Below are 22,546 nucleotides of genomic sequence, written 5' to 3'. Positions count from 1 at the left end.
AGTATCAGAACCTACCGAGCTGTGCGCCACTCTCCTTCTGAAGTATCAGCCCTGAACCATTTTTGGTCTAGTCTCAGTGAGAACGGACCCAGTGTCTGAGCCTCTGCCTTTGTGTAAATTCCCCTCCCAGCCTGCTGTCAGTTCACCTGCCTGGCACTGCAGGTCCCTTCTAGAAGCCACAGCAGATATCTTAGAATGTGCCCCTATGCTTCTGATGTGGCAGCATTTCCAAAAGCAAAGCATTTCAGCTTAGTGAGCCCTCTCCATCAGGCCAGCTAAACTCAGTCCTGTGGCCCTAATGAGAATGGGATTTCAGAGAAGACAGGGGAGAGGTGAGTTGCATGTGCCAAAAATAAAAAAAGGCAGATATCTTTGCCTTAACGTTTTCAGCAGCACAATAGCAGCAGGTACTATTTTAAAGTCTTGGATAATTCAATCTTAATTATATGATATGCAGAGACAGTAATAAGTTTACAAATCTGCCAGCAACACTAAACACATATGTCTTAGAAAATGTTACCCTTTCCCTTGCTTATTGTAGGACTAGGAACTTGGGTAATTGTGAGCAATTAAGAGGGAGTGACCAAATGGTGATTCAGAGGAATCCTCCAGAGACAAGGAAGCCCATGGAAACAGCAAGTCTGGCTGGGTGGGTGAGGGGCACCTGAGGGCTAGAGAGGCAGCATGGAGCCCCAGATTGTGGATTGATCCATCACAGCTGAATATGATCCAGAAAAGCAGGTCAGGAGAGCCAAGAGGCCTAACATGGACGCCAAGAGGCCCGTGGCAGCTTTGAGAAGAAAAACGCTGTGGGAGAAACACAAGTGCCTCCCAGTGCCTCGGGCCTTGGTGGGTAAAGCTGGTGTGACCTTGGGATCCAGCAGTTCACAGGGCTCCCAACCTGGGTCTCCACTCATCAGCCAGATGTCACTGTGTAAGTTACCATGCGTGTCCCTTGGCATCTTCCTTGCAGCACAGGGGAAATACCTCCCTCATGGGAATCATGTTGGAAGTAACTGACATAGCACATGTGCAACCACAAGCAGATGTAGGTATGCAGTTAATATCCATTCATTTCCTTCCTGGCCTCCTTTCTTCAGAAGAGGATTAAATGCTTTTACTAAGGTCATCTGTGATTGATACATTTCCTAGCCCGTGGAAGGTATGTGGAAAGTCCCTACTGGCTCCAGGAAGGAACGAATAATTGTTTCCTACTAAATCAAAAAACCAAAAGCACAGAGAGGCTAAGTAAGTTGGCAAAAGCACACAGTAAGTAGAGAGTAAGCTGGACTTTAGACCTAAGAGGCATCCAAATTCAGCACAGCTGAATTCAACATGAGAGAACAAAACTACAGTGTGAGGCTCTGTCCCTTGATCTTCATTCTGAGGCTGCACTATTTTACAAGAATGTTTATTTCAAAGAGGATTAAAAGAAACACCCAAAGAGCTGAAGGAGTGTGAATGCCTGATTACAGTCTTCTTTGGATAAAAAAGAAACTTTGCTTTTGTGGTATGTGGGTTTAGGCAGATTAAATTCATGTTTGATTACAAACCCCAGGGTAGAAGGAAAATAAATATGTTCATGAAGACTAGGAGTTCCCAAAGGGAGGAAAAGGAAAAAATCATTAGTTAATATCCTGCTGTCAGCCGTCTTTAGGAGACTCTAGATAGATCTCACCATGGCACCCCTGTGCTCGGAGACCCTCTGTGGACGGCTCCCCATTTCCCCAGAATACCCGTGCTCCCATGCATGGCACTCACGACCCTCCTATCTGAATCCAAAATATTTTCTCTTCCACCTTCTTCTCTTGCACCCTCTCCTAAGTCACACAGCAGAGGGCTTACTGTGCCCCGAACACCTTCTGAGCTTTGCTGCCTGAGGGTCTTTGCCCCTCCCCTTCTTTACCTGTTGGGAAATGCTAATCAACCTTTAAAGCCCAATTGAAATAGCTAAATCCTCTCTAAGTCCTTTCCTAACACCTTGGCAGGGAACGATTGCTTCCCCTGCAGCTCCAAAGCACTTGGTAGTTTTCTTGTTCCATTCATCGAAATCTGCCTTTTATTAAAACGGCATTCATTTGTGAACATGTCTGACTTTCCCTCTGAATCTGGAAACACCCTCTTGGTCCCCCACCTACAAGGCCCCGCACATTATAAGTGTTCAAAGAATGTTAATTGATGGGAAATGATTTCAATAGAGGCCCAGATGAATCGGGTATAGGTCAGTCATGCAGTGGGGTCATGCCTTTAAAAGATACAGAAGTATAGCTATTGGCATTTGCATTTGTGCTACCCTGGCGTGACCACAGCTACTCACAGGACGTTCCGTTTGCTTTCACGCATCTCCCTGTCTCCTTGCCGTGGGTTAGGTGGGACCATGCGCATGCGCGTATTTAGCCAATGGGATATGACCACAAGTGATTCTACTAAAGCAATGAAAAGCCCACGTGTGATCCTGCCAGGCTTTCCTCTGCTGCTGTGGTGACTCATGGGGCCGTGGGGTTCAGACAGTACAGCTACCAAATGGCAGTGCCTCCATCACCTGGATGCCTGAGTGACCCATGTGCGGCAGAGGGATGATGGATAGGTTTCAAAAATGAGAACTAAAGCTTTGTTGTGTTAAGCCACTGGGATTTTGAGCAAAACACAAAACAAAGATGTCAATACCTCCTGTAGAGTCTATTGTGACCATGAAATGATGGCACAGAACCTGACACAGTGCTTTGCATATTCTCCCATGTGGTGACCTTTAAACTTTCCATTAGTAGATCCAGTTATTTAGCAGAGTGGAAGTTGCGATGGAGCCCAGAACACGTGGTGTTGCACCTGCTCTAAGTGTGGCCCGGACGAGTGGTCTCGGAGGAAAGTCCAGGAGGACCAGCGTGAAAGCTCTGAGCCTCCAGCGTGGATGTGGAAGTGGGGAACCCATGGGTGCCCCCAGTTTGGTATTTTGACTTCTGGCTTGTTTGCCCGCTCTTACATCATGGAAACAATGAATCCTTGCCCGGGTGGGGCAAGAGGGCGAGGCAGACAGAGGCATTTCTTGGTGTCCAGTGTGATGGACAGGGCAGAGAGCTAGGGGGCTGTGTCTGGGGTTAAGAGGTTGTGAAAAGAGGTGAGGCTTAGGAGGCTGCCGGAGAAAGAAAAGTGTCACGTTTAATCCTATTTGTCCTGTGGGAGTTTTCCCAAGCCAGACAAAGGACGTCGTATCTAATGCCCGGTCACATACAGACATCCAGGGCAGTCTTCATGTTCTCTTTATACTCTGCCACACACTTGGCTGCACAGATTTTAAGAAAGACAAAGGTTGTTTTAATAGCGTTAATGAGGGGTGATGGGCAAATCATAATCTTATAACTAAAACGGTTCACTCATTTGTGTCAGTTATTGAAAGCAAAGACTCTTCGGTAAGTAAAGAAGAAAAGGATTTGAAATTGCTTGCCACCCACCTCCTCCACAGGAGGGCTGTGAGCATTAATGAGGGAACGTCTCAGTGCTGTGATCACCCTGGAAAGAAGCTGCTTCGCCAGTTTCAAATATTACTGTGACTTGCTTAGGCAGAGCTGAAGGAATGATGGGGGTGGGAGGCTGGCTATTACATGTGGTGTTTTTCTTCTGGGGCTCCCAAGTCACTTCAGAAGCAGAACGACCACAGAGAAAAAGCCCAAGGAGAATGGAGCACATATTCTGGATTCTTTTTCCCACAATGCGCTTGCCTTTCTGGGGGACCCTGGTCTCCATACGGTGCCTTGCTGTGACTTCACGTGGCTTCAGCGGCTGGCTTTTAGACAGCTTTGGAGGGACACATTCAGAACTTGCAAAAGCTTGTTGGAAACATGTAACTAAATAAATACCATTAGCATAGTAATGAAATGAAGATAAAGCATAAAAGTTTTGCATCCTCTTCCTGGCCAAACAGCTTAAAATGCTTCCAAGGGAGGATTTCATTGGTGGAGAGCTGTGTGTATAACTACTGGAGTGAAGTTGGGTGGCAGAAAATAATCACAGTAATAATAAATGTCTTTTCTTTGCAAAGCAGTTTAGAGCTCACAAAGCACACTCCATGAACTTTATCTGCTGCAATCCTACCACACTGAATTCAGGTAAGCAGGTGAACCTGATCGTGATTGCCTCTGTGTCATAGGTGGGAACAGCCACACTCTGCAAAGTGAAAAGTCTGAGCAAAATAGCTAGTAAAGTCTTCTGGTTTCAAATCCCCTCCCCCCTTCTTTTTTGTCCTACCAAACAAAAAAAGAAATATACCAAAATAAAAAGCAAAATACACCAGGAAGAATAACAGACACATACTCAATGATTTAAAAGAGAAACAATGTTAGGAGTGATGGGGAGAGGCTTTATAGAGGTTTAAGACGTGATTTTTAAACAAATTTTGTTTGTTTTTTTGCATAAGGAAACTGGTATATTTTGGTGGAAGAGAAGGGAATGCAGCCTTTTTTCATGTGGAAGAAGAGAACATGGGGTCTCTAGAGGCAGGAGAGAAGCTAGTGCTTTGCTAATCTGAAGATACAATGAAACCTCTCTTGGTGTCAAGAGAGGGCACTTGGATAAATTACAGTAAGTCCCCTACACATGAACCTTCAAGTTGCAAACTTTCAAAGATGCCAACGTGCGTTCCATCAACGTCAGGCATGAGTGAAATTGCAGCCTGCCCAGCGTCTCCTATTGCTGATCATCCTTCAGCTCTACCATCTCCCACCTCTTCTCCCTCTTCCAGTCAGTAACTCTTCTTAACTGTTCACTCCATGCCAGCCCCTGTATGCCAGCTGTTGTACTGTATGACTGTATTTTTCAAGGTACTGTACTGTAAGATTAAAAATGTTGTCTTTATTTTTTGTGTTTGTTTTGTATGTATTATTTGTGTGACAAGTATTATAAACCTATTACAATACAGTATTATATAGCTGACTGTGTTAGTTGGGTACCTGGCTAACATTGTTGGACTTACGAACAAATTGGACTTACGCACTCTTGGAATGGAACTTGTTCGTATATAGGGGACTTACTGTAGTGGAAAAACCTCAAAGTGCATGATTAGTTTAAATTTGACTCAAGGAACCATTAGAAACCTGCGTAAGTTTCTAAGAAGGGTTGTGACAGGAGCAAAACGCTTGAGGGAGATGATTCTGACAACACATCAAGCCATGCAACAGGAGGAAACAGGTGAAACAGGTGTGTAATTGCGAGATGTCATGGAGAGAGAGGTGACACAATGCACTCCCAGGAAGACAGACGGGAGTTGCACTGGTCTTTAGAGAGGTACCTGGGGTGGAGGAAACCGTATTGGAGACTGACAATCAGAGTCACCTATGAACCCACTTGAATGACAGAAACCTCATGCTCTACTCCCCTGCTCTCATGCATATCACCAAGATTCCAGACAGACTTTCTAGGGGTTGGGTGTGTATTGGAAAAGGCACTCCAGGTGATTCTGACATGGGATACAAAAAAGGATGAAAAATAAGACCCCAGTCCCAGGAGAGTTGAGGTCTAACACGTGAGTAGCTAGATAGTGAACCAGAACTGCACGATGCTGTGCCATGTGGTATGACGGAGGTATGCAGAGAAGGCTCTGGAAAGTCACGTGAAGGAATGATTCATCCCACATAGAGAAGAGAAGGGTCACAAAAGGTATAGATGAGTCGTTCTCATTCCTGGCTGCACATTTCAAAACACCAGTTAAATCAGGCTCTCTGTGGGGTGGGACTTGGACAGTAGTATATTTTAAAAGCTCCTCAGGTGATTCTAGTGCAACTGGGGTTGAAAATAGTTGTTCGAGATCAAAGTTATCCCAGCCTTTGTACAAGGAGTAGATGTTTTCTAGGCAAAAATAGTAGTGGAATTGCTAAAGGCACAGAGATATGGAAGGAGCATGTTTGGAGAATGGAGAAGAGTCTAGTGTGGCACTTTGGTGATGTGGAGGAGATACTGGAAAGGTAAGCTGGGGCTGCACCATGAAGATGCTGGCAGTAGTGGAAGAGGAGGAGAAGGAGACAAAGAGGGAGGGGGAAGAGGAAGAAGATCATCCTCAAAGTATTGACAGCATGTTTTTCAGAAGAGTGATAAGAGAGACCCATTTTATACCAGCTCTAGAGGGTGAAGATGGACAAAAAGGGACGTAAGGATATCTAACTTTTTCTTAATTTCTTTGGGCCAGGGGAGCCATTTTTGCCTGTACTACAGTTGTGATAAAGCAATGGTCAGTGAGTCTTGGAAAGTAATATGCTTGATAGTCACAAAGATGAATGTCTTCATTCTCCATTAAGTTATTTTTTTATTAGAATGAAAAGTGTCAGGGCCCACGTCCCTACCAAAGTACCAAAGTGTGAGGTTTTTCTCCCTTCCCCCTCCTCTGAAGATTAGAAGTGATTTCAAGATTGCCAGTCCTTTCGAATTTAAAAAGAGGAATTTAACCCCTCTGCCCCAACTCTTGGTAACAATTTCACGCAGTGCATTCATATCCCACACACTTAAAGGCAGGCATTTCAAAGGCAGTCTTAGACAATGAGGCAGATCTTTGCCCCAGGGTCCGGGGAGTGGCCTTTGAGTCTTCCCTGTTCTCTGTCTTTCCCTTTCTTTCCTCCTCTTTCTAAGTGGCCTTAATATTACACTTAATATTAGCTTTTACTGAATAATTTTATTTCTGTTTTGAAATTAAAAGTTGATGAATAAAAGTTCATATTTAACCCTTTTTAAAACCTTTCAATTAAGTTGATTTTTACGTGTATGTTCTTGGATCGTGTGCTTTTCTTCTTTCCTCTCCTGTAAATCCTAGCCGTTAATGCAAAGTACACAAACACAAACAATTTCCAGATGGTAGTAAAAGTGTAATGGTGGGTGGGAACACTGAGGACCTGAGGTTTGCAGATGCTTGATTTTATTTTTAGACTCAGATGGATTTCCTTCTTCAATGCACCCTTCAAGTGTTCGTTGAACACCCACTGAATACCCACCGTAGATCAGGCCCCCTGGGTTGGGGTGGGGGACACAGTCAGTCTTGGTCCCATCTCATCTTCCTAATAACTTTAAGATATACGTAGGGAACGAGATTATTTTTACATAATGAAACTGGGGCCCAGAAGGGTTGAGGGCACAGATGGAGGCTAAACAAATGTGGATCCCAGATCATTCTATTTTTGGAGTGGTGCTCAAAGCAAATCCTTACATCACGTGACATGTTTCAATAGCACCTGAGTTACTGCGGAGGTAGTGGCAACTAATAATTTACGTTACTATAATGGAAAAAGTGACATTTCTATTATGTATTATTGTTTTGAGATTTTAAAACATGGACTGAAAAAAATGATAGAACCTGGTAAAGCAATTATTTAACACAGGGAATTAAATACTTCATCCCTAACTGTTGCCTGTTGGAAAAGAACAAAATGTTTTAATAAGACACTTTAATTAATAAATAAATTTATATATATATATATATATATATATATATATATATATTTTAATCTTGTGGAGGCTACAAAGGATTTTAGTAGAACGGCGGCAGGATCTGATTTTTTTTTTAAATTTATTTATGGCTGTGTTGGGTCTTCGTTTCTGTGCGAGGGCTTTCTCTAGTTGTGGCATGTGGGGGCCACTCTTCATCGTGGTGCACGGGCCTCTCACTATCGCAGCCTCTCTTGTTGCGGAGCACAGGCTCCAGACTCGCAGGCTCAGCAATTATGGCTCACGGGCCTAGTCGCGCCGCGGCACGTGGGATCTTCCCAGACCAGGGCTCGAACCCGTGTCCCCTGCATTGGCAGGCAGATTCTCAACCACTGCGCCACCAGGGAAGCCCAATAAATATATTTTTTAAATTTAATGTTTTAATAGAACATTTTCCTCACAAATCCTTTCATAATTACAAACCCTTAAAAAGTATTAATTGATCCAAGGACTATTAAATTCCATATAGTTTGTATTTATATTTTTTAAATTTTAAGTAAGAGCACTGATAACAATAAGGATGATTTTGTATTATCGTATAACTATCTTAAAACTTTGAAGTACCTTGAAATCGTTAGACGCTAAAATATGAAAATTCTAGACTACAAGGAATCTTTCTGGCTTAACCCATACCAGTGTTTTATACCTTAAAAAAAAAAATTTTTTTTTTTTTACCATATCCTAAGGGATCCTGTAATTCTTTATATCTCAACTCACTCCTGAGCTTCATTTTAAAAAAAAGCAACAGCAAAATTTCTGAGCTATTGAATTGACACACAAATAGTTACACTTTCCGTTTTACTCACTGCTATGTTCTGTTCCTTCACCATGCAATGTCTTCCTTTTTTCCATTGAGTAATAGAGGTGATTCTGATAATTTCCTTAAATAAACTGAGGTAGCTAAAGTGTAATTCATTAACTTCATATTTTATGTTTTCAAAGTTGAAAGGTCACCCATGTGGGGCTTCCCTGGTGGCGCAGTGGTTAAGAATCCGCCTGCCAATGCAGGGGACACAGATTCGATCCCTGGTTCAGGAAGATCCTACATGCCGCGGAGCAACTAAGCCCGTGCGCTACAACTATTGAGCCTGCACTCCAGATTCCACGAGCCACAACTACTGAGTCCGCATGCCACAACTACTGAAGCCCATGCGCCTACAGCCCGTGCTCTGCAACAAGAGAAGCCACCGTAATGAGAAGCCCGTGCACCGCAACCAAGAGTAACCCCCACTCGCCGAAACTAGAGAAAGCCCGCGCGCAGCAACGAAGACCCAATGCAGCCAAAAATTTTAAAATAATTAATTAATTAATTTTTAAAAAAAAGAAAGAAAGTTTACCCGTGTGGTGCTAAGGACTCCACCCCATTTCTTACCCCAACTCAGACCAATTCTCTTGTTATTCCACTTTGCTTGCTGGGTATACTGCAAAGAGCATGAACTCTTGCAGGCAACTTTCAGACGAACTCAAAATCCCAGCTTCACCACTTATTGGCTGTTAACTAGGGGAAATCACTTAACTTCTCTGCATCTAAGTTTCCTCTTGGGCAAAATGGGGATAATTTCTTGTCTTCAGGAGGGTGGTAAAAATTAAATAATAATGCATGTTAAACCCCTGGCCCAATGCCTGGTACAGAGCAAGTTCTTAACTGAGGTGAGTTTCCCTGTCTCTGCTTCTGGTAAGCAGATAAACAAAAAGACACACAAAACCCTTCTTACCCTGGACACTGGGTAAGGAGCTAGGGCTAGGAGCTAACTCCTTTTGGTTTTAAGCCACAAATCACATTCACAGGCTCTTCATCCTGAATCAGACATTTTCAAATGCACATGCCATGAAAGCTGGGTTCTTATTTCTATTTCTCTAGAGAAAGAGCAGCTGTATTAACTCTCTTCTCCTTTGGGAAATGCTAGCTTTCACTTCATAAATCAGAACCTTAGGAGGTTGGATTAAAGATTTGAAAAGTCAGTTGGGTTGCAATTTTAAGCACAGTTAAGTAAGTTAAAAATATATTTTATTACTTCTTTCTATAATAGTGAATACTAAAGATGGATGCTCTTATCAGTTGGGAAACCAGCCATGGGTATAAATGGTAAATCTGTTTGTTCTGGACTTTTATGGGATTTTCCCTTCTCTTGGGAACCCAACCTTTCTGTGGTTTACCCTGTAATGTTCTTCCCTGACTTACTCTGCCTTCTGCCCCAACCATGATTGATTGGCCCAGGAGAGGGCACCCAGAAGCAGAGCCAATGAGTCTGTTTTCTAGGATTTTTGGCCTCAAAACAAAGGAGGTCAATTAGCATTTCTCTACTGACACAAACTATAAGATGTGAAACTTGAGAATCACAGTGGACATATTTCCCACCACTTGGATAAATCTGGTAAAACAAATAGGGATGAAAGATCTTGGATGTCTTGGGCACCAGTTGCTACACCCTTTGCCAAGTGAACTTGTAATCCTCCAGTTAGCCATCCTTGGGGATCTGCTTTTCTTTATTCCCAAGATAAAGTATTTTGATTGTGGAGGTGGGAGAGGAAAAAAGGAGGAAGGGAAACTAAGTCTTCTCTCCTTTGAGAAAATCTTCTCTGGAGGTAGTTGGTTTTATTTATTGAATTTTTGAATTTTATTTTATTTTTTGTATACAGCAGGTTCTTATTAATTATCTATTTTATACATATTAGTGTATACATGTCAATCCCAATCTCCCAATTCATCCCACCACCACCCTGCCCCCCCCCCACCCCCCGCCACTTTCCCCCCTGGTAGTTGGTTTTAAATCCATCTACTCATAACAATGCAGCAATCACCACAGGTTATTATTTTAAAGTTTGCAGGCTAGAGCCTGCAATCAACTGTTTACTGAGTTGTCTGCCTCCTTTTCATCAACTAATTGACCCATACCTTTGATAATAAAATCATTTTTGGTGAGGATCAGAAGACAAAAAGTGTGTGTTCATGTGTGTGTCCTAGGACATCTGGAGCAAGGGGCTTCATGATTAAAATGAAATGATAGCGAGTACTTACTATGCGCTTACGTGCATTGTTTTAAGAGTTTACATGTAGCAACTCATTTAATTCTTACAACATCCTACATCCAGGTAGCTGTTGTCATCCCCATTGTATAGTTGAAGATACTGTGGCTGAGAGAGGCTAAGTAACTTGTCCGAGGTCACACAGGTAAAATGGGTGTAGAGTCAGTATTCAAATCCAGGCAGCCTTGCTTCAGAGTCCTTGCTCTTCCTGCCCGTGGCACATGATTTTTTATGATAGGATGCAGGATACCGTGCTTCACAGGAGTGATTCTCCAGCCCCAAGGGATCACTGGACTCCTCTTGGGGAAGGAACATTGTTTTAGACCTGTGGCCATTACCTGCCCATGGTGGGTCATGGGCTCAAGTATGTGTTTAATCACCATCATCTGGGGCTTGTTGGAACAACCTAAGCTGGGATCCAAATGGCATTAGCCAACTCTGTTGTAAGAAATTCTGCATTTAGGGAGTTATTAGAAGCACAAGGATTTCCTTACACATACTAAACATCTAATACACGATTGATGAATAAACAAATGAGCAACAACTAGTTATAAAGACTGTCTAAATGTATAACAGGGATCTAAAACTTAATGGCCCACTTCTGAGTGGTAGGATTACAGATGATTTTCACTCTATGTTTTCAGGTTTTTAACCAAGAACGTGTATCCCTTTTTTTAAATCAGAAAAAAAGTATGTTTTAAAAGAGGGACATTCAGATGCAATAATGATTATGTGTTGGGTTTTGTTTCATCTTTGTGCTTTATACCCCGAGGCCTGAAATATTTCATGTGTCCCCAGTGTAAAGTTTAATATAGGTCCTCAACAAGTACTTGTTGTCATGATATTTATTAATAATATATTCCATTTCTATAAGACCCTGTCATTCTTGATTGAAAAAAATCATACAGTTAGAAAATACTAAATGGAACTCTTAGAACGCTGGAATTAGAAAAAGTACAAACGCTCACAGACACGTGTATTAATTATATGTAACTAAACAGTAGTTTGAAATCCTAATTTTTTCTACATTTTTTGTATCTTTCAATTCAAGCCCATCCTTCGTCACCTTAGGGAAAGGCAGAGGCAGGCAGGAAGTAGAAAGAGTCTATCAAATCTCCAGGCTTGTGTTTCAAAAAGTCTAATTCATTAAGGATGATAGAGTCTGAGGTAGAGAGGGCCTTCCCAAAACCAAAAAGAAAAAATTCCCATTTGGATGACAGACTCGAGGACTGGAGTGTTGGAATAGCAGAGTCCTCTCTGTCATTACCCTGGTGGGGGCGGGTGGGGCAAGATGTGCTCGGGACATGGGACCATGGGCACGAAGGGATCGTAGCCTTAGGGACCCATCCTGATACCCCAACACGGCTTGAAAGCAGTTGGCCTGAATGTACCCAGCCCTTCTTGGCCTTACCTTCTAAGGCTCTTACCTCTGCATGGAAGACTGGCTGATGGTCAGAAGGAGTTACCCCATTCTAGGCTGTTATGGGCTAAGCTGTGTCCCACACCCACATTTATATGTAAACTTAACCCCCAGTACCTCAGAGTACGACTGTATTTGGAGAGGAGGTATTAAAGAGGTAATTAAGGTAGAACAAGGTCATAGTGGTGAGCCTTAATCCAATCCTACTGGTGTCCCTATACGAAGAGGAGATTAGGACACAGACATGCACAGAGGGAAGACTTGTGAAGACATAGCAGGGAGACAACCATCTACAAGCCCAGGAGAGAGATCCTCAGGAGAAGCCAACCCTCTTGACACTTTAGTCTCAGACTTCTAGCCTCCAAAACTGTGAGAAATAAATTTTTGTTGTTTAAGCCACACAGTCTGTGGCACTTTGTTATGACAGCCTGAGCAAACGAATACACACTGACTCTACATGTGATCTCAGAACCTTATCACATCCCTGGGAGGACCACACCAGGATGACCGAGGCAGAAAACCTGCCAGTCTTATAGGATTAGGGCTTGGAATAGAAACTCAATTGTTTAATGAAGAATAAAACCTTATTTCTTCTACACCAGAACTTGAACTCTATGATTCAAACTTATTACTCACACTATTTTGTTTCATGTTGATTTTGCTGCATTATATTTGAGGGATCTGATTTTATTTCTACTATTTATTATTCATTCTTTTTAATGTGTCTCTCTTAGAACTCATTATTTTTTGACCCATTGTGAAGTTGTTCGAAATCACTTAGCACATTTCTCACTTTCTTTTTTTCCAGGAAGCTTGGTTATAGTAAAATTTGTGTTAGTTGTTCCAAACTGTATATATATATATATATATATGTGGATATATATGTAGGTATATATACATACATATATATCCACATATATATATATATATATTCTCCATAGGAAATCTTCACAAAGAAATTCCACTATAGAGACAAGACTTGGGAGAAGGAATTGGAAACCAGATCCCCCAGTTTGCAGCTGATTCAGCTGATGGAAGGCAGAATAAACCACCAATAAATAGTGAGCAATGGAAAAGGCTTGGAGACTTTTGTGATTTTATCAGCAGATGGCAAGTGTAATTTAATGTAGACAAACTAATAATTAATTGGGGAGCAAGGAGGCCAGTCCAGTGATGTGCCTAGGTAGAAAATAATCCTCTAACACAGAGATCAAGAAAAGGATTTAGGAATTATTCTTGAAAAATCATTAAAACTCTCAGTCTAGTGCATAGTTCTGGGAACAAAAGCAAACACAGTGTTGGCAACACACAGAAACTGGAGGTGGCAACTGTTAGTTTGAAAAGGACTTTGATCTAGTCAGGAATCTCACCATGTTAGCCATTAGGATGCAAGAAGGTGACAGAAGAAGAATAAAAACTCAAGAATCAAACGTATTCATTTACATAAGAGGGACATGAACTCAAATACCTCCAAGGACCAAGCAGGTGAGTAAATGTGTGAGTTGTCATGGTAAGAGTTCAGGGAAAGCTGGGGACTGGGTCAGAATGGAGGGTGCTTAAAGGCTTTTAGATCCACCTATGCGAGCACACCTCCTCCCTAATCCGAAGGTCCCTGGAGGATAGGGCTGTGTCTTACTCAGTCTTGTATCCTGCACTGCATTAAGCATAGCACTTTGCCCCATGAAGACTGGTTGAAAGTGTTGCAGTGAAGAAGCAGCTCTATGGCATACATAGCAGAAAATGCTGCTGACAATTGCTGCGTCTGCTCCTCACTGGCTGCTGTGTCTGAAGTTGCGTGTCTAAAAGAGCTTGTGAGTGGGCCTGAAAGCCCACTCTGTGCCTGGCTCAGCCTCACAGTACCTGATTTGCATGCGGTGTGTAAATTATTTCTGTCTCTGTTATGTATAATCCTGCGTTTTCTCTCTTCCGTCAGCTCCTCCCACTTGGCTCAGCCTTCCTTCATCCCAGATTTTCCCCTTTCCTTTTTCAGCAACATAAAAAGGAATTTCTCAGTTGGTTTTTCCTTTTCTGTCTTCTCATCCTGTTTTGTTTTGCTTTGTACTCTTTCCTTTTTCTCATTATACCTATGCTACAAAAGATGGGAAACAAAAGCCATCTCAATGAATTATGTCCTCAGGGAGTGTGATATTCTGGTTAGCAGAGTTTGTGTTTAACTGATATTCTACTCTTTCAAATGGCACAATCCTTTTATGGTAGGTAAGAGAAATAGGTTAACAATTAAGAAGTACATTAGGCTGATCTCTTTTTTTTTTAATTTTTATTTATTTATTTTTAATTTATTTATGGCTGTGTTGGGTCTTCGTTTCTGTGTGAGGGCTTTCTCCAGTTGCGGCGAGCGGGGGCCACTCTTCATCGTGGTGCGCGGGCCTCTCACTATCGCGGCCTCTCTTGTTGCGGAGCACAGGCTCCAGACACGCAGGCTCAGTAATTGTGGCTCACGGGCCTAGTTGCTCCGCGGCATGTGGGATCTTCCCAGACCAGGGCTCGAACCCGTGTCCCCTGCATTGGCAGGCAGATTCTCAACCACTGCGCCACCAGGGAAGCCCCATTAAGCTGATCTTAATGTTTATTTATATTTTTTTGACATTCACTGATATATACAAAAAACCTATGACATATATATGTAAATTATAAAGCATAATAATAAATGAATAGCTATGAACCCACCTCTCAAGAACTAGAATGTTAAAAATACAGTTAAAGCTTTTGTATTTTACCTAGTGTTTCTTTGGAGCTTACCAATCCTGCCTTGGGACCATTACTATGAGCATCAGTTACAACTGTACGATACTCTGGATGCACAGAGTAATGCTTTTGTCAAAATATAAAATAAGGACTTCCTTGGCAGTCCAGTGGTTAAGACTCCACGCGTCCAATGCAGGGGGCATGGGTTCAATCCCTAGTCAGGGAACTAAGATTCCACAAGCTGTGGGCACAGCCAAAAAAAAAAAAAAATATATATATATATAATATATATATATATACACACATACGTATATATTATATATATGTTATATATTACATATATGTTATATATATAATATATTATATATATATTTTATATATGTATATTTATATATATATATATGAAATAAGAGTCTGAATTGTTTCTTGCATCTCTCTCCTCCTCTCCTTCCAGACGCCATTGCTGAGGCCCAGGCTGGAGACATTCATCTAGACCACGACACCAGCCCCTTTACTTCTCTCTCTGTCCCTGTCTTCACCCAGGGTTGAAAATGCAGTTGGATGATGGGGTAAGCCAGTAGGGCAGTTGTGGATGGGGAGATTCAGTCTATTAGAGACACGAACATATTTGAACCAATTAGAAATATGGTGCCAATTAACTGGATCTTTATACAACTCTAAATAACAAGCAAAGTGTGAATTGACTCTATCTACCTGCTATATTAGTTTTCTATTGTTCTGTAACAGATTACTACAAACTGAGCAGTTTAAAACAACACACAGTTACTCTCCCACAGTTTCTTGGGGCAGGATTTCAGGCACAGCTTGTCTGGCTCCTCTGCTCAGCTCTCACATGGCTGTGATCAAGACATTGGCTGGGCTGCATTCTCATCTGGAGGCTCAACCAGGGAAGGATCTGCTGCCTAGCTCAGGTTGCTGGCAGAATTTGTTTCCTTGTAGTTTTATCACTGAAGGCCCTAGCTTCTTGCTGTCTGTTAGTATGAGGCTGCTGTCCCATCCTAGAAGTCACCTTGCCACATCCAGCCCACAAGGGGAGTCTCCAGCTTCAGCCTGCTGAGATGGAGTCTTATATAATGTAATGTAATCCAGAAGAGTGACATCATGTCACCTCTGCCACATTCCATGGGTTAGAAGCAAGCCACAGTTCTTTCCACATTCAAAGGGATGGGATTGCACAAAAGTGTGAACACCAGGAGACAAATCCTTGAAAGTCATCTTTTAGGGTCTGTCCACTACATATGCCTAAGTAGACAGTGATTTGGAGTAGGAAAAAAAAATCCTAGTCAGGCATATATATATTTTTAAAGTCTCTTCCCAAAGATTATGTGCGATTATAATTAACTGAAAGTTGGCATTCCACGGAAATTTTAAAACCAAAGAATGCATTGCATAGTGCTGACTGTTTGGAAGGAGTGACTTATTTTAGTATCTAAAATTTAAATCCTTTAATGTGGGGTTTCCCTGGTGGCGCAGTGGTTGAGAGTCTGCCTGCCAATGCAGGGGACACGGGTTCGAGCCCTGGTCCGTGAAAGATCCCACATGCCGCGGAGCAAGTAAGCCCGTGCGCCACAACTACTGAGCCTGCGCGTCTGGAGCCCGTGCTCCGCAACGGGAGAGGCCGCGACAGTGAGAGGCCCGCGCACTGCGATGAAGAGTGGCCCCTGCTCGCCGCCACTGGAGAAAGCCCTCACACAGAAACGAAGACCCAACACAGCCAAAAATAAATAAATAAATAAATTTAAATCCTTTAATGTGCTCCCCCAAAAGTTCTTTAGTTTAGAAAGTCATAAAATAGAACTGATAAATGCAAGAGAACTATATACAGAAGGAACTATTTTGCCAATTTTTTGAAGGACAATTGATTCTGTTTGGGCTAGGAAAATTTCATCTGTTTATGAATATGATTTTTATCAAAAAGAATATCAGTTTCTCCCTGTCTGCACTAATAAAGGTTGAGCCAAAAAATACTGGTTTATAGAGATGTCAATTAATTCGTCAGCTTAGGATACCTGCATGTTGTCAGCCTTTGCTCTAACTTCTACACTTTCATCAAAGCTGTTTGTCTAAAACAAAAACTTAATTTTGTCATTTCTCTGAATCAAAGCCTCTGATGATTTTCCACTGCCTATACAATCAACTTTAAAGTCTTAAACCTGACTTTTATGTATCTTCAAAAATGACCCCAGTCTACCCTTACCATCTTCCTCTTTTGTCACACTTCTCCCTGCATCTGATGCTGTAGGCACACTGAACAGTTTCAAGAACCCCAGAGCTCCTTCATGGTGCTGCCTCTGCGTCTGTTATGTCCTCAACTTGGCATACGTCCATCCCCTTCTCTGGGAGTTCTAGAGACTTTGCTTTGTTCTACTAGATTCCTTGGGCAAAGTGCTTAATACTTAGTAAGTACTCAATACATATTGCTTGAATAAATGAGTCTCAGATTATTCTTATTTAAAATGAGAGATTGGATGAAATGATGGTTCCTTATGGCTCTCTTTTTAAAATAATTACACGAACTTAGACAATGTAAGAGTACATATAAATAAATTAAAATTTGTGATTGAGATTCTAAATGCTACAGGATTTCAGAGGAAGGAGGTATCCATTCTGTGTTGGAATAACCAAGGACATTTTTTGCTGAAGAAGGCAGGATTTGAAACAGGTGTTGAAAGATGAGAGTGATTTTGAGCCATTGCTAGCATGATACCTTCTTCATAGTAGACCTTCATTACATTTATTGATTTGAATTTTTGAATTGAATGGTAGACAAAGGGGAGTTAAATAGACTTTGTGAATGAAAAAAACAACGAGATCAGAAGCTCTAGTGCAGGAATGAGCCAGATATGTGTGGACAATGAGAAAATTTTCCTGATAAGGGTGTGTTCTGTTCAACAGTGAAGATTAATTTTGACTATGCAGGTTGGGAACAAGATTATGGAAGATCTGAAAACTAAAGGGTGCAGACTGAATTTTGTCCTGTAGTAAATAGTGAGCTATTGCATGTTTTCACAATAGCATGATAGAATTTTAGGTTTGCTAGCCTGGTGATGGTAAGCAGGCTGGGTGGGAAAACAAGAGAATAAAGTCATGGAAGCCTCAACTTGGGTAAAAGTCATTCCTTATATTTTTTACATCTCTTTATGATTTAGAAAGCATCCAATAAGCCTATAAGGGAACTTCTCACAACAAGCCACAGAGGAAGGTAGGGCAGATATTAATATTCTTATCCTATATAGAATTGAGATTCAATCTGGATTTGTCCAAAGTCACAGAACTGGCAAATAGTGTCCCTGGAACTCAAATCTACTTTGTGCCTTTTAAATCTCTAAGACCAGTATTCCTGTCGTTAAGAAATAGAAATGAAAGAGGAGATATCGAAAACTGAAAATATGCAACTTTATAAGGTATAATTCACATTATATAGCAGTAAGTTGTGGCCTGAATATCAGGAAATATAAGTCCTAATCCTTGAGTTAATGTGATCTAGTGTGACCTTAAATAAATGTCTTCTACGGCCAGCTTCCTCTTCCTCATCTGTAACATGAGAGTTGTACACAAAATGCTCTTTAAATTCATTCTGGCTCAATGGTCTTGGAGTTTGTGAGTGAGTCATCAGCTAGAGGTCTGGAGGACCAAGTGAGGCTGGTATCACGGCAGTATGAAAATTGGAGGACAGCGTCAATTTGAGGGCCAGGAATGATGAGCTCAGGTTTGCACATCAGGAAAAAGTTAAAGAGAGTGGCTGGCAGAATAACAGTCCTCCAGATATGGCCACGTCCTTATCCCTGGAATCTGTGAACATGTTACCTTACAATTTCTGCAAGAGAAATTGCAGACGTAATTAAAATAAGTATTTTTTTGAGATAGGGAGATTATCCTGGATTATCTCGGTGGGAAGAGGGAGGAAGGAGAGTCAGAGTTAGAAAAGAAGATTTAATGACAGACGCAGACGTGAAGTAATTGCTGGCTTTGAAGATGGAGGAGGGATATGAGCTGAGGAACGCAGGCAGCCTCTAGATCTAGAAGAAGCAAGGACGTGGCCTCTCCCCTAGGGCCTCCAGAAGGACCACAGCCCTGCTGACACCTTGACACTCGCTGAGACCCCCTCTGGACTTTTTTTTTTTTTAAGGTTTATTATTTATTTATTTATTTATTTAATTTATTTTTGGCTGTCTCGGGTCTTAGTTGCGGCACGCGGGATCTTTGTTGAGGCATGTGAGATATTTCCTTGCCGCGCACGGGCTTCTCTCTAGTTGTGGCGCACAGGCTCCAGGGCGCATGGGCTCTGTAGTTGTGGTGCGTGGGCGCTGTAGTTTGGGGCACGCGGGCTTTAGTTGAGGTGCACGAGCTCAGTAGTTGTGGTGTGCCGGCTTAGTTGCCCCGCGGCATGTGGGATCTCAGTTCCCTGACCAAGGATCGAACCCGGGTCCCCTGCATTGCAAGGTGGATTCTTTACCACTGGACCACCAGGGAAGTCCCTCCCCACCCCCGCCCCAGACTTATGACCTCCAGAACTGTGAGGCAATAAATCTGTGCCGGTTTAAGCCACTAAGTTTGTGATAATTTCTTACAGCAGCCTCAGAAAACAAGTACAGGGAGCGACTAGGGAGGGAGGACTAATATTCACTGCCACCTACTGTATCCCAGGCGTTGATATCACAATAAGCTTGTGGGGGAATCAGTGTGCTCATTGTTTTATCCATCAGGAAAGTAAACCTGAGAGCAGAAGTAACTTGCCCAGGTGACACAGTAAGAGTGGGAATTCAGACTCTGGGCTGTGTGACTGACGGTTCCATCATCCAATTTCCGGTATGAAAGGCAAAGTCCACAAGAAACCTGCACCATTGCTTAATCTCACAGTGCTGGAAAACCAGAGGAAATATGGTAAAAATCAATGAACTAGGAGCTTGGGAACGGTGATGATCTAGCAACATTAAGATCTAGCAACATGAGGCAGGGATGGGCCAGCATCAACACTAAGTCAGTGGCAGGTACATTTTACACTATTTCAATAAACCATCACAAACCACGCTATGAGGTACATTTTGTTCTCCCTGTTTTTATGGCTGAGGAACTGAGGCTTAAATAAGAAACTACTTTGCCCAAAATCCTATACCTAATGACAGAGCTGGGATTTAAATACAAAGCTCACCTTTTTGACTAACAAAACAAAAGAAAACAAAACAAAAAACCCAGAAACTTTTATTTAAAAAAAAATGAAGGGCTTCCCTGGTGGCGCAGTGGTTAAGAATCTGCCTGCCAATGCAGGGTACACGGGTTCGAGTCCTGGTCCAGGAAGACCCCACATGCCGCGGAGCTACTAAGCTCGTGCGCCACAAGTACTGAGCCTGTGCTCTAGAGCCCGTGCTCCACAACTACTGAGCCCCCGTGCCTAGAGCCCGTGCTCTGCAACAAGAGAAGCCACTGCAATGAGAAGTCTGTGCACCGCAACGAAGAGCAGCCCCCGCTCGCCACAACTAGAGAAAGCCCACATGCAGCAACGAAGACCCAATGCAGCCAAAAATAAAATAAAAAAATAAATTAAAAAAAAAGGAAGAGCCAGAGAAAGGCATAATTTAATTATCACTTGAAAATATATGACACACACCCCCCCCCCACGCCAAACTCACACAGAAGATTGTAATTGGCTTGAGGTCACAGATGTTTATATCGTTATTTGCTCCCCAGGGTGCTTAAAACAGTCTTGAGTAGATTGTAGGCACCCAATGTACCCTCACTAGATGGAATCTGTCAGCGGATAGAGGGGATTCTGTATAAGGATGACTGAAAAGACTGGAACCCCGAAGTCTGGAAGGATGAAGGTTGAGATCTGATGGAACCCAAATGTAGCAGAGTCCCCACTCCCCCTTAAAGCTTTTCTCTGTGCCTCCATCCATCACTGATTTCCTCTTTCTCCTTCCTGATTGCCCCAAGTGCTTGGGCACTTGATCACTCAGTTTTGCACTTCATCCTGCTGCATTGATGGCAACAGCGCCCCCTGCCTCCTGTATCAACCCAACTTTCTAGTCTCCCCATCCCTCTCTCTCATCCTTGCTCTCCAGCCTGATCTCTTGTCTACGCAAATCCTTGTCTCTGGACTGCCTGATGCCCTGACTAGAGCCAGTGGAATCCCTGCCTCACACCAACCTGTATCTAGATCCTCCTTGCCCATTGCTCCAACTTTTGGGGTTAATTCTCCCTTCCCCCACAATGCCTTCTTTAACTCTTCCAGCTCTTCTCCTCCACTTCCTCTAATCCTTATAGAAATATAAGAAAATTCAAGAAGAGTTTAAGTCAATTCACAGATGACAGAGTTCTTAAGAGACAGAAACATTTACAAAATACTCCTCAGTGGAGCTGCTGCCCAAAAATACAGATGTGCCTACCCCTTCATTCCTACCTGTCTCTGCAACCCTGCATGTGTGTGCTCACTCTGCACCCCTCAAAAACAAAACCCTCCCTCAAACATTTACTGCCTTTCTCCCATCCCTCCCATTTCTTCCTACCACTACCACCATCCTATAGGTATCATTTTAATTTTTTGGGGTGTGTGTGTGTGTGTGTGTGGTATCCTTCCTGAGCTGCTTTATGAAAATACAAGCAAATAAGAATAGATAATCTTATCCCTTCCCCTTTCTTACAGAAAACATAGCAAGCTGTATTGTTTTGCACCTTACTCTTTTTGGAGAATAAAGTATACTGCAACTCTTTCTATATCACTACAAAAGAAAAGTGTAAATTTACAATATCACTGCATGTATTCTGTAGTGTAGATATGCCACAATCTAACTAATTTAACTAGTCTTCTTTTGGATTGACACTTCATTTGTTTTCTCTCCCATCTTTTTTCTTGCTATTATAAACAATGCTAAATGAATAACCTTGGCCACATGTAATTTCTGGCATGTGCATGTTTATCTGTAGGATAAATTGCTGTAAGAGGGACTGTTGTCTCAGAGGATGATTGCATTTGCAATTTTGACAGATAGTGCCAAATTCCCTTCCATAGAGGTTGTACCATTTTGTAACACCAGCAGGAATGTGTGAGAGGGCTTGTTAAAATTTCATTTCTTAACATCAAATATAGAAATAGAGCTTCTCAGGATAATGGGTTCTCTGTGTTTACTCTGCAGTGCTCAAAGAAGTCCTATTTCTATAGAAGACGATTGGATACAAGGAATAGAATCAATAAGGATGACATCCACCAACTGGTTGTGAGGCTTTACCTAGGCTCAAATTAGGAAAATCTTGTGAAGAATGTAGGAAGCCCCTTTGCAATGCTTTTGCTGGGGCAAATCCTCGTGTTGGAATTCAAGTGTCCTGTCTCTCAGATGTGTATCAGCATCTTACATAATAGGGTCCCTCCAGTGACTAAACCAGTAACACTGACTTCATTTCGAGGGGCCAATAGCTGTCTGGCCCAGGGCAAGGGTAGAGTAAGTGGTTTAGGCTTTAGAGTCTAATCCATGCCTACCCTACCTCCTAAGGGTGAGACTCTGGGTGTCATGAGGCTGATTCAAACCTGTTTTCTAGACCATTAGAATGGGGACACTAATGCCCATGCCTTTTTGGACTGTTGTAAGATTAAATGGAATAATGTTTGGGATAGTGACTAACACACAACAGCATTCGACACTAACTTTCCCTCTTTACCTTTCTGAAAATAACAGAGAATTGGGACAAAAAACCCCAAAGTTCTCTCTAAACAACCAAAATGTATGCCACAATTTCCATATATTAAATCTGTCTCACTTTACTCATAGAAGAGGCTCTAAAAATCTATTTACTATTATTTTACATGTTATTACAACATCTTTTGTGGTTTGGCTTCCCAGCCTATATCCAAGTGGAAATAACAGGGGCCCAAGTTGTTAACTGACTGAATGATGAAAAGCAGAGCATAAAAAAATT

This window comes from Balaenoptera physalus (assembly GCF_965194825.1).
Source record: "Balaenoptera physalus genome assembly, chromosome: 7".
NCBI classification, from domain to species: Eukaryota; Metazoa; Chordata; class Mammalia; order Artiodactyla; family Balaenopteridae; genus Balaenoptera; species Balaenoptera physalus.
Note: the sequence above shows the minus strand (reverse complement) of the source record.